Source organism: Lissotriton helveticus, chromosome 1_1 (genome assembly GCF_964261635.1).
Source record: "Lissotriton helveticus chromosome 1_1, aLisHel1.1, whole genome shotgun sequence".
Lineage (NCBI taxonomy): Eukaryota > Metazoa > Chordata > Amphibia > Caudata > Salamandridae > Lissotriton > Lissotriton helveticus.
In genome coordinates this window covers 306,638,096-306,651,550 of record NC_136057.1, presented here as the reverse complement: position 1 = coordinate 306,651,550, position 13,455 = coordinate 306,638,096, and the positions used below count along the sequence as shown (strand labels likewise).

Here is a 13,455-nt window from a genome sequence, read left to right as displayed (position 1 = left end):
GAGCCTATTTTCTATTGGCCGACACCTGAGGAGGCCGACGACCAATCACACCATGCGAAAAAGGAGTTTCCTCGCAGGTCCGCCGCAGTGTGTATTTAACACCGCGTTTGACCATCAATCATCGCCTCCCCCTCGGCTCAGTCTTTACTCCGAGGCAACGACGGAGAGGTCAGTGGCGGTGGGATAGTCAGAAGGACTTTTTTGGTCTGAAAGAACAAATTTGAGAGCACAGGAGTAGGCGCCTCAATTTGCAGTGACTGCAGCTGGCTACCTGTGCCTTTTTACTTTTTATTTTTTACTTTATAGGTTAACAGGTTTGTGTAAGCAAGTGCAGTTAGAAGTGTTTTGGGCATACTCTCCTGATGCTATAAGAAACCATTCTGGCCATACTGTTTTACCATGTGTATCTCTCATTTATGTGTTTTGAATCCAGTTTCTCTTTTTCTCTTTTTCTTATCTTGTTTCTACCACCACTGGTTATAACTTTAAAAGTATTCTGTTTGTTTTCCAGTGCGTGGCCTCCTTTTATCCTGAGCAGTGGCCAGGTGAGGTGAGGTTCTCTCTCCCCACAATAAGGGTGAGTGTCTTACTAGTGTTCATAGCCATATCATAAAGACCACAGAAACATGAACTTGAAGTCTTTGAACTTGTTCTGTTGACATTATGTGTCTGTGTCTCTGTTTCTGTCTTTTTTTACTTTGTCTATGCAGGAGAAGATACACTATTTTCATTTTGGAAAGCGGGTGTAGATTCCACTTCACATCACTTAAGTAAGTGTTGCAGTAGCACCATAGAGGTCCTGACGAAAGCCGTTTTAGGCTGAAACATGTTGACCGAATAACAACACTGGTGGGTAGCAATTCTTTACATGCTATCAGCACACTGTTTTTAATCATACCACTTTGATGGTCAGCCCCAATAAAGTGTTTTATGACATCACTGTAGGTATTTTTAGAATCACTTGGATCATTTTCCTTTTTCTCTTGTTTCTTTGAGCACTGCAAACTTAGCCCCTCCCGCTCATATACTGTCATCTGTTGGTGTAATGTTCTGGGTCCATCACTAGGTAGCCCTATGGATTCATTCCAAGGCAGATCCTAGAGGACACCATGTACCAACACATACCCAGATGACGAGATTCCACTTATGAGTGGGCTGATGGGTATCCTTTTCCTGTCCTTGTATCTTCTCTTTTTTCTTGTCTTTCTCCAGATCAACTGTGTGGTTTGGGTATGAAAAGAGGACACTATTAGGTCCCAAAGAGAGATTTGCTATTTTCTTTTCTCTCTCTCTGTGTTCTTCAGACCTGTAGTACCTTCCATGTGTTTTAGTGATTAGTTGGGGGACTAGGTACTAGTGGGTCTATAATAATTTCTCCCCTCGGACCCTCCATTAACTTTCTGTTTCTTTGTTGTATATACTCATATCTAAAAACGCAGTGGCAAGAGTTGAGGACGCGGACATTGCTCCCAGATTAGTCTCTGACCATTCATGCGTCTCCCTTACACTATCTAATCTTAAACCATCTACCCGTCAATCTATGTGGCGATTCAATGATACTATTCTAAATGACACGAAACACAAAGAAACCCTTGATACCGCCATTAGAGACTTTTTATTGTCCAACAAGAGAGGGGACACCTCAGACACCATCCGTTGGGAGGCACTGAAATCCAATATAAGGGGACTTATTATAAAAATATCCTCTGCTGTTAATAAAAACCGCACTGTGGCCTTGTTGAAGTTAGAAGAGGACATTTCGAAACTTCAGCACAAATACCTGATGAGTAGAAACCCTGCAGTCCTAAATGAACTGTCCAATCAAAAAATACACCTATAATAAACTTATCAGTGAGAAGGCAGGAATTTGGCTGGACAGGAAGAAGCGTTTTAAAATCTGCGACTCGAACAAAGCAGGGAAGGGGTTAGCGGCTTATCTTAAATTTAAAATTCAGAAGAACACCATTACTTCCTTAATCGATGGAAATGGTACTCCTAATTCTGATCCCACTAAGATTGCGAACATTTTCAAAGACTTTTATGAGAAACTCTATGCTAGGAACGTACACGTTGACAGTGAAAAAATGAAGAAGTATCTCTCAAACTGCACACTACCAACACCTACGACCGCAGGCGGGGAGTAGAAGGAGTAGTCTCTACCATCAGGATGCAGTAAGCGCCACGTGTCCACCATATGGAATCTATTGCATAGTTTCATGAATGCCTTATGGGCTTTGCCTGGGCGAAAGATGCATTTAGAGTCTCTATCCAATACAGGGTCATATGGGAGATTGAAATCGCCTGCCAAAATATGGAGTGCTGTGTCGGGAATGGAGATGATCTGCTTTTGAGAGGCCTACCCAGAAGGACGGATCATGTGTATTTGGGGCATAAACAGTTGTGATAAAGAACTCAGTGTCATCTTTGAGTAGTTTCGCCGAAATCCATCTCCCTTTCGTATCTGTTGTAGTAGAGACTACATCCACATTCGCATTCTTGGCCACCAGCATCACCACCCCATTCTTTTTTGAGATTGCTTCAGAGCCTATCACTTCGGTGTAATATTTGTTACGCAATGTGTGAAATAGCTTCGCCTCTAGTTTTGTCTCCTGCAGCAAGGCTATATCTCCACGTTGCCTACGTAGATAATCAAGTACCTTTTGACGTTTAACTGGCTGGTTGAGACCTTTCACGTTTAACGATTCGAAGATTAGCTATAGTTGTTGTCCCTATTGGAGTGTCCATAACAGGAGCCATCAATTATACAGTAAGTGATACCGTCTCATGACCCATGCGTATGCGCAAAGGTTGGATCGAGAAAAGGGTCTCATACCTTTGACAAAGCCAGCAGAGTCATATCTCGCATTGAATACAGGGCTAGTACCCTTTGTAGGGATTCGGCGGACAGAGTTTAAGCTCCGGAACACAATGTGGTGCAATGTACGCAAGTTAGGGTGCAAGATGGACAAAACTAAACAAAACAATATACAAAATGCAAAAACAATCCCCCCCCTCACTCCCACCAACCTCCCTCCACCCTCCTCCCTCACCCACAACCCACCCCTCACTCCCCAATAGTAGAAACAACAGAACATGGCGACTCGGGAATGACGACCACGAGGCCGCCTCCAAGCAGCTTGCTCATAACTATTAAACTTTTGGGGCTGCAATCCCAATCTAGTGAAGGAATAAGCCAAATTTGTAGGCAACAATAAACGACAGACAACAATGGTGCCATGACCTTGAGTGCAGGAAGGTCAAAACCTTGACTTCAGTATCATAAACCAAGCACAACAGCAACTGTAGAAGAGTTATTGTGGGTGCACCCGACACCAATAGGAGTGCTATAAAAACAACACCACAGCACAGTACTTCTTTGAGGTCCAAGAGGGACACGGGCAACATCGTGGCAGCACAGATATAATCATTGTGAATCAATTTCAAATCAAGGATACAAGAGATCGTTTGAAACAGATCCGGGTTCCAAAGTATACGCTGGCAGGGGGCCCAAAGGGTACATAGACCATTAACGTGACAGACAAAACTGGCCAGAACCAGACCCCATGTGGCATGCCCTTATTAGTCTCCTTCAATTACAGACGTTGTTATCAACCCTTTAGCAATACCAAACAAGAGACCCTCATGTCAGTTCCAGATCCGACAGTCACTTCAATGTGGATCCAGGAACATGAGAATAACAGTACCAAAGGACCAAGCCTAAACTCATCCTAAGCCAGCTGAAGAGGCTCCTTGTTGAGCTGAAGGGGAGACCTCCATGGTGCCATCGCCGTGGTCGAACAGGAGTTTTCGCAGTTTTCTCGGATCAGAGAACACATGTGTCACACCTTGTATGGTTACTCTAAATTTCGTCGGACCAATAAAGCCATACATGTGACCAAGTGATTTCAATTGGGGCCTCATTGCGAGGAAGGCCTTCCTGATTTCCATAGTCTCCTTACTGAAGTCCTGTGAGATGAAGATTTTGTGACCTTTCCATAGCACATGGTTATGCTTGCGGGCGAAGGTAAGTATCTGCTCTGTGTGCTGATATCTTAGCGGTTTACACACGATCGCTCTTGGGCCCTTCTGATCCTTAGAAATTCGACCTGGTACCCTATGTGCTCTATCAAACTCCAGTGGCTGAGTGAAGGTTAGATTTGTGGCCTGCGTGAACCACTCCTTGAGGAAGGGTATGCATGAGTCATGTGATTCCTCTGCTTTTTCCGGCATGCCAAAAATTCTTAGGTTCCCCCTTCTGTTTCTGTCTTCCAATTCCGCAACTTTTTTCACAAGGTGGTCTGAGCATAAGGAGAGGTTCTTGATAGCTCCACACGTTTTATTTTCAAAGTCTTCCAGTTTGCTTATCCTGGTTTCGGACTCCGTAATTCTTGAGTTGATGTCTTTGATATCCTGGCGGATAGCTACAACCTCTTCCTTAGTGGATTTGGCCAAGTCCCTAACCTCTTCTAGCCTGCTCAAAATTGTTGCTATGGCATCCGTCATTTCTTTATCCCTTTCTTTATTCATTTCTTTATTCCCTTTGACTGGCGTCGGTGGGTTAGATTTCAGGCGTTTAGAAGTTGCGCCGTTCTCTTTGTCCCCCATCCTTTGGTTGTAGTTGTGCGTGTCGATTTGACCTGATGCTGTTTAGTTCTGAGACCCACCAGCTCACGGCGCAGATACTGAATTGCGTTGCGTTGCGAATTGCGCTGCGTCGAGACTAGTGAAAGACGATTTTTATTGAAGAGAGATCATAGGTGCACATTCATCAGCAGGAGCCGTCGTTTGCACAGTGCTCGTGGTGCTCCTTGTAAATATCATTTAGATCATTAAATGTCATTCGTGCCCTTGTAAATAGCATTAGCAATAGTTGCTGCAGAGGTTCAACCAGCATGTCACACGCAGTGTCACAGACTCAGTCCACATACATGCCACCAGCTTCCCTAGAGTTTCCGCAGGACTATTCAGTGCCTTGATATCAGCTACGACAGAAATTCAATCTAGGCTCTGTGGATGGTTGCAATGGTTGTTTTAATAAGTGCTTGCAGCATTATTTCCAAGGAGCGTGGTTGATTTGTTCTAGTAACCTGCTTACAGGTCCTCATAGCATACCAGAGGCCACATAATACATCATGGTATTCAGGCGCAGGGACGCACAAACACGATGTTAGCTTAGCAAGGGACCGGCATTTTAAACAGTCATTTCGATCATTCATATGGTGTAAAAGATCCTGCTTGCAGCGTTATTTCAGAGAGGCTGTATCCGAGCGTTGGCCCGATCTTTATACCACATCGGTTTTCTCATAGGCATATGCATTCATCTGCAGTTTCGCAATCTTGGTGCAGGGTGCACGAGTCGCGGAGACAGACTCTCCGGGTGGCCGCCATTACGATTTGTCAACGCGGTATTCTATACCAGCGCGCATTCAACCGCCACACTATCAGCCTCGCCTCCTACTCACTGCGTTGATGCCGTGTGGGTTCACGGTCCCGCACTGCCCAGGGGAAGCCCCAACAGCTCATAGTGTGCAGCGTGGTCGAATCTCCGGGAGACCGGGGGACCACGTGGTTGTGTCCGCGATCGGGCTCTGCCACGGAGTGCAGCCTCCCTCGGTCAGGGCAAACGGGCCGTCAGCTCCTCTCCCTTCGGTCGGATCCAAATGAAACTTTCACCATCTCCGGATCGGGTCTTCCGACGCCCAGGTACCCGTTTTAGTCAAGATCGGAGGCAGATTGCAGCTTCCCACCGCATATTCGTCCCAGCCGCTCGTCGGAGGACAGAACTACGCCGCCATTTCTCCGGCGTCCAAGACACGCCCCCCTTTTTTTCACTAATTGTATTATGAAATTAATGTTCGTGCATAATATCTGCATCAAATAACTCCCAATCTATACGCCGATTCCTTTGTTCATTTACGTATTTCACTTGCACCGTTTAAACATTTTTTTTCACAAGCACAATGTGTTTACTCTGCACTTTATTAGAAACAATTGTGCTATCCACATGTGGAAGCGTCCCTTTTGTGCACTGCCAGGTTACAAATGTAAATTAAATCAAAATTCCAATGGGTTCACATCACATTGTCGATGGACATTCCATATGCATCGTACTGTACTAAAACCAGTTTTACATATATCTCCAACGCATTTCGGGCATGCCTATGCCCTTCATCAGAGGGTATGTTCCTTCTAGGCCGTTGTAGTCTCAGGACATTGCATCCTATATCGATGTAAACCTCAGTTTGCATACACAGCGGTTTACATCGATTTAGGATACATATAGAGTGTCCATCGACAATGTTATATGAACCCATTGGAGTATTGATCTTGGGGAAAGTCACAGATAAGAGAATAATTCTCATTGAAGAAATAAATTGAACAAACTTTGATTCTATGATTAAATGAATAAATTTTGATTTCAATTTGGAACCTGGCAGTGCACAAAAGGGACGCTTCCACATGCAGATAGCGCGATTGTTTCTAATGATTTATACACGTCTAGGATCAGAAGACGATACCTTGTTGCACACCAACAAACCTACCCCAATTTAACAGAACCTCAGTGAAGGAGGAGTAAATTGATGGAGAGCATGATCCAAAGATTTTAATAGTATACTTTCCACTCTGTACTTTAAACATTACCTGAAAACGTTATTGATGCTGCTGCCAAATTTCCTTGTTAAGAATACAGTCAATACTTTTTTTGGGTAAATACAAATCCTTGGATTTACAAAAAATACAATAGCGTGTTCTTCGTGTAATTAATTTACTGTTAAAATTTGTACTTTTTCATTGACTCCCATGAAGACACTGTTGCATGATATTGTACTTAAAATCCAACTCAAGTCCAACAACGCGCCCCCTAAAGCAAGTCATTGTAACGGCTTACATGGTAAAGGAACACGTGGTTATGTCGCAGTCAGGGTAGTGACTGCGGAGTAAAGGCAGGTTGTGATTCTGCCTGCGGGGTAAAGAATGTTTGCCATCTCTGTCATTTCTCTCTGGTACAGCAAGCTCTCTCTAGGATGCATCTCTACCCTGTGTCCTGTGCTCGTTTGCAGTCATCTTGTCGCCTCGATGCAAGAGGTTATCTGCCCTGTTCACTAGTATCAGGACCAGTCTTGGACATCTCTCTTTCTTCTACATACTGGTGCCCAAGATGACATATCTCTTTGTTGCTTTATTTATTGTGGCTTTGTGTAGTGCCACACACTCCAGGGGCAACTTCAGTGCTGATCTTTGCTGCATAGTAACAAATAGAAAAGTTAATATAATACATAGCTTAGAGCCGGATGCACTAGTGATTGGATGGTACCCAGCACCTTTAGACAGTCATAGGTTTCCAGTAGTAATGCTGAAAGCAAAACTGCAAGTCCCAGAATGTGAAGGTCTGTTGGGTAAAGCTAGAAATGGTTGAAGTGTTCCACATGAGTGTCCAGTTGGCAGCAGTGCCAATGCTAATAGTAGACAGATGGAAGGAAAACAAGCAAAGTGCCTGGCAGGGTGCCTAAGATGACCGGCCAACCCATCATACGCACTCATGAGAGTGCCGACCACTCCTCCCCCTGCTCCTGTGACAGCCCAGCCCCTCCCGCCCCTAAAATATTAAGCCAGGACAGAAAAATAACATGATAATTATAATAACATTACGTCATTATCATGTTATTTTTCATTTTTGAACTGCTCAAAGAGCAGTGGGGTGACGCTCCCCGCCATTGCAGAGAAGATGTCGCTGTGTGACAGTGTAGGGTGCGCGCACAATCACCTTACAGGGAGCATAACTTATGATGTGAAGATAAGCCAGCGTACCCTGAACTGAACACCATAAACAGGCTATCCTTACCAATATCCTCATGGCATTTTAAGCCTAAATAAAGTCCAGACTACTCTAAGGAGGATGGATGCTGCATTATGTAGTCATAGTCATAGCCAGCACAACCTGAACATCATCTCCTACGCCGATGACACACAGCTCATCCTCACCCTCACCAAGGACCCCCACACCACTGCTCACCTTCAGAAGACTCCTCAAGACCTGGCTCTTTGAGCAGTAGCATCACCCCCTCCCCTCAGCGCCTTGAGACCCTCACGGGTGAGTAGTGCGCTTTACAAATTCACTGATTGATTGATTAATAGTGGAAAACAAATAATGGGCATAATTCCACTTAATTTTAGGTTTTTAAACAATATTTTTAAAGAAGAAACCTTAACCTCCCCACCCCCAAATATAGCTTGTGCTGCGCATATATAAGCCAAAGCAATTGAGAATTAAATCTAAAAACATTGAATAAGCATGGCATGGCAGTTAAAGGGTGTGTGATGTCAATGTTGATGCTCTAGCATTTTGGTGAATCGAGGCCAGTGGTTAAAGGGGGTGGGAGCTAGTGGGAACAATATTCCCAATCATTTTTAACTTTTCAAAAACAGTTTATCTTCTTTAAGTTAAAAAATAACCATCCCTGATTAGTTAATGTTTCCCTAGAGGTGCCTACAGCTGAAAGGCAAGGGAGGGGGTCTCCTGTACAGTGAAGACAAGGGAGAGGCAGAAACAAGCCTTCCCGCCAAGGTGCCTGCTATCTGAACAAAATGTAAATGTGTGCACCTGGTTAATCATCAAGTCCAAACACTGATTAGGGGTCAGTATACGTTGGAACAGATGGAGTTATATGAGGCTTCCTGGTGACAAACGTATTTTGTTTGTACGTTTTGTAATGTAAAGGAGATAGCAGCTGAATTCTGTAGTGCGTCCTTCTAATGGAAAATTACGAAAAGAGGTTTGAGCAGGTACCGCCTAGCATATAAAAATAATAATAATACCGAGACTTGTAAAGCGCGAGCGGTTACCTCCAGAGGAACTGTCCCGGCGCTAGGTTAAGAGTATATTTCTTCTCATTAACCCGTTGGCTGCTTCCGCTTTTTTTGAGGCAGTGCGGCCGTTTTAAAAAACGGGTGCCGTCGCGTCGGCCATTGGCCGACGGCAGCACCAGCGAGGTAGTGCTGCCGTCGGCCAATGGCAGCAGCCAACGGGTTAAATATGCATGTATTTCTCATTTAAATATGAATGCACTGTATATCTATATTCAGGGCCAGACTTGGGAACCAAAGGAAGCTCTGGCAAAAATGCTCAAACATAACATAAGGTGCATTTGTAGGGCGCACGTTCACCCAAGGGTATCTTGGTGCTGAATAACAGCTGTTTATTGTTACCCTACTCAATGGTACTCAAACCAGCCCGCTGCCTTCATCTCCTCCTGCTATCGCTGTATTTTCAGCCATCCCTTCACTCTCTTTCATATCCCTCTCTGATCACTTTCTCTCTACCTTCCCCCTCACTCTCTCTTGAAGCCCTCCCATGCCAGTTGCAATGGACCACCATGAGGCGGGGAAACTGAAGGGCACCAGGACAGGTCTGGAATTTCAAAACCAGCCTCCAAGGGCTCCAACCAGCCAGGGAAATGCCCGGCTGAATAAAAGGTCTGTCCAGCCCGGTCTATATTTACCTGGAGGCGAAAGGCCAACAAGATCGTTGCCCAATGGCTGCACAATACTGTGCTCTTTCCCGCCATGTCTCAGGCCCCGCCCTCACTCAGCTCCAGTTATAATTTCAGTGCTGCACTTGTATCACCGATCAATACCTATGCTGGGAAGGTTCGTTCTTTATAAGCATATTGGAATTAAAAAAAAATACTAAAACATTGCCGTGCTAAAGGGAATACAACTGTTGGACTGCCCTGCAAATGCAAGGCGGTCTAGAAGCCACGGCTTGATCTTTGCTTTAAAATGTGCGTAACAGTAACTGCTGCATATTTTACTCTGCAGTTATCTCGGCGTCCAGCGTGATAGCTACATAAAGCGCGGAATCGACCTTAAGGTTATTAAAAAGGCGATTTAAATGATTTGCCCAGAATGTTGAGCCAAAGCCGAGCCTCGTTCTCGAGTTCCATAATCGGCAGCTCTAGCCGTTACACCACATCCTCGCGTGACAAGGGTACGAGAATTCTGATAGGGTGCCAACTCTTATACAGCATCGGGAACCCCTGGCCAACAAAGAAACCCAAATCCAGGTGAACCTTTACAGGAGAAAAGCTCAGCACCCAAGAACATATCCGGAAGAGCCGCATGAAAGGGAAGCGCTGTCCTGTCGTGTACACTGAGTGTCCCTGGCGCCCCCCCCCCCCCCCGGCCCCCGTACTCACATTGGGTGTGTCATGGCTTTCGACGATCCGACTGAAGGGGCAACACGGCTGACTGAGTGCGACTGGGTCCTCCCCGCTGTCCTCTCACGCTCTCCTGGCTGCCTCTCAACCTCCTGTTCAACCAAAGTGTTCGGACGATATGAAGAGTTCTCGGCAGACCTCGGGTTTTATTTTATTTAGTACTTTCAGTTTTGTTTTTACTTGGCTGCGTGAGTGGGAGACTCCTGATCATCACATGATTGTTGTGGTCTGATCTGTTTACATCATGCGCAGCGCCTGGTGACTGTACCCTTACAGGAACACTAAAGACCAATAAACATTCCTTCACGTATTTCTGAGTGGTTGAGACAACTTCGCTTTCGTTTTCGATTTTGCTTTCCATTTATTTTCTTTCTGTATTTTCTTCGTTTGTTTTCGAGTGACCCTGCTTCTTGTTTACCTCCACAGCCTTCATCTCCTTTCATCGACTCCATGTTCAGTTTCTCCCTCGTTGATACAGGGCAGCTATAGGTTTTAGGCAGAGGGGGTGGGGGGAGGGATAGCTTCAGGTTGGAGGGATGGGGACTTGGAGTGTGAAACCACTCAAATAAATACAAGTATTCTTGCCTTGCTTCTCGACATGGGTGCCCTGAGCCGGGGGCGATATGTCTATGTTCTTTTTCGGTAGTCAAGAAACAATAATCTCTGATGTAAAACAGGAGAGAAGACACGCATCTGGTGACTAAATTTCACATGGTCAGCGACGGCTACCGCCCCCCTCCCTGTGGACCCACATCAACTCAGGACACACTGACATGAAACATGACTGTCTTTGGAAGGCGGGGGCTCGCAAGACCCCCCCCGGCCATATTTATTAAGATACAAAATAATAAAATGTATTAAACAAAAGATACCGTTTTATGCAAAATTATTCAGGGACATTAGATACAACCATATCAACAAGTATGATATGCTAACCGTAACAATACAGCTTGTTTCCTAACCGAATCTAACATCCTCCTCTGAAATTATTGCATACTAACATTACTGGCCATATGGCGAGGTCCTAACCGGTGTCAGGTCCTACTAGCTGCGCCCTTACCGCAGGTGCGCATGCGCAGCCGAGCCCGTTAATTACTCGGTCCACGCCGTGAACTCCATTTAACCACTGAAGGAGGGCCCTTACTCGCGCCATTCGCTGACGTCATGAGTACGCGCGGGGTGGCTACCAGCCATAAGGACAGCGTGACTCTCCTACCCGCGCCCCTTTGTAGCATCAGTTATACCTGCCACTGAAGTTCTGGGAGGGGCCAGTGACCCCTCCCCCTGGGCGGACACCTCCAAAGTATGATGCCGCCCCCTCAGACCTTAAAATAGCTGCTCACCGGTCATGACCTTAGCGCATGTCCATACCCTTATAAATACGACGACCTGTGGAAAAAGATCTAAAGGACAACTACACTCACTAAATCAACATGACATGACCATCGTCAGGCTACTAGGGAAAAAAGGCCTAAACAAAATTGCAACCGACTTTTAAGTGTCAACACTACTTCCTAACTGGGAAATAAATAGTTACTACACGTCAATACATGCCATTAAAACAGGTATACAATATACATGAGACACCATTGCAACCGACATTTATGTTTCAATACCACTTCCTAAACGGGAAATAACTAATTAATACACCTCAATACACACAATAAGACAGGTATACCATATGCACAAAACACTGCAATGTTCCAGGGATGGTGGGTGGGGAAAATTAGGAGGCCCCGAGCGCGGGCACGACCAGTGTGGGGGAGCGTCCAGGCGACAAGGGGCCGCTTGAGCGCTCCCCCCTCCTTTAACCTAGGATCGTGGGGAGGGGGCGGCACGCCCCCGCCCCCCAGCCGCCCGCCCCCCGACCCGGAAGCCTGCACAACGCCTTCCGGGTCAGGGGTCGGGCGCCAGCCAGCCGGTGGTGCGGCGCGCATCCCCCGCGTCATCACTGGACGCCGGGAGGTCACGCCCCACCACCGGGAGACAAGGGGAGAGGGGAGTCGCCGCGCCGCCATGCGGGCGGGCCGAGGGCCCCCCCTTTTCACATGGTCAGCGACGGCTACCGCCCCCCTCCCTGTGGACCCACATCAACCCAGGACACACTGACATGAAACATGACTGTCTTTGGAAGGCGGGGGCTCGCAAGACCCCCCGGCCGTATTTATTAAGATACAAAATAATAAAATTTATTAAACAAAAGATACAGTTTTATGCAAAATTATTCAGGGACATTAGATACAACCATATCAACAAGTATGATATGCTAACCCTAACAAGATTCTAATACAGCTTGTTTCCTAACCGAATCTAACATCCTCCTCTGAAATGATTGCATACTAACATTACTGGCCATATGGCGAGGTCCTAACCGGTGTCAGGTCTTACCGCAGGTGCGCATGCGCAGCCGAGCCCGTTAATTACTCGGTCCACGCCGTGAACTCCATTTACCCACTGAAGGAGGGCCCTTACTCGCGCCATTCGCTGACGTCATGAGTACGCGCGGGGTGGCTACCAGCCATAAGGACAGCGTGACTCTCCTACCCGCGCCCCTTTGTAGCACCAGTTATACCTGCCCCTGAAGTTCTGGGAGGGGCCAGTGACCCCATCCCCCTGGGCGGACACCTCCAAAGGATGATGCCGCCCCCTCAGACCTTAAAATAGCTGCTCACCGGTCATGACCTTACCGCCACAGGCCAGAATTGTTGACCGACGATCTGGCCTCCCCCTTCCTACTCCTAGAAAGGTCATGATCGCCTCGCAAATCCCTCTAGCCATGGCACTATGTTATTAGATCACAGGACGTACCCTGCCTCGGTTAAGTATACCCAGTCTCGTAGCTAGGAATGTTCACCCCCAAATGCACCCATGATGGATCGTCTGCAACCGGGGGGCTCGCAGTAATTTGTCCAATTTCGCGTCGATCCTCTTTACCGAGTGATTCAACGCCTCGGCCGAGTCCCCCCCCTTGCCACTGCCACCGAGGTGTAAGTTGCGACCAAACTATCGTGCCACCCGGCATGGCCACCCACCCTGCCCTGGAGAAGATGCCCTCTATAAGGATGCGCCCACCTAGTTTGGCCAGCTCATTCTCCCCAAGGTGAAGTATCACCACTGACTGGGGGGGTGGGCTGCTGGGATAGGATTTTCTGACTGAGACATAAACCCCCCTCCCAAAGAAAGAGACTGAAAACCCCTTTTGCTCAGCCCTTTACTTCCTGTCACCTGAAAGAAAAAC

The 13,455-nt window shown here is 46.6% G+C and overlaps 2 long non-coding RNA genes across 2 annotated transcripts in view; one reads left to right on the top strand and one right to left on the bottom strand.

Annotated features, from left to right (window-relative positions):
• LOC144799331 (uncharacterized) overlaps positions 1 to 800 on the top strand; it is a 104,235-nt gene extending 103,435 nt beyond the window's left edge. Inside the window, exons 2-3 of the long non-coding RNA XR_013603796.1 lie at positions 512 to 577; positions 711 to 800. This is a non-coding gene — a long non-coding RNA (uncharacterized LOC144799331). The remainder of the gene's footprint in view (positions 1 to 511; positions 578 to 710) is intronic.
• Positions 1 to 10,388, bottom strand: part of LOC144799273 (uncharacterized) — a 64,992-nt gene extending 54,604 nt beyond the window's left edge. Inside the window, exon 1 of the long non-coding RNA XR_013603788.1 lies at positions 10,197 to 10,388. This is a non-coding gene — a long non-coding RNA (uncharacterized LOC144799273). The remainder of the gene's footprint in view (positions 1 to 10,196) is intronic.
• Between the last annotated feature and the right edge of the window lie 3,067 nt (positions 10,389 to 13,455).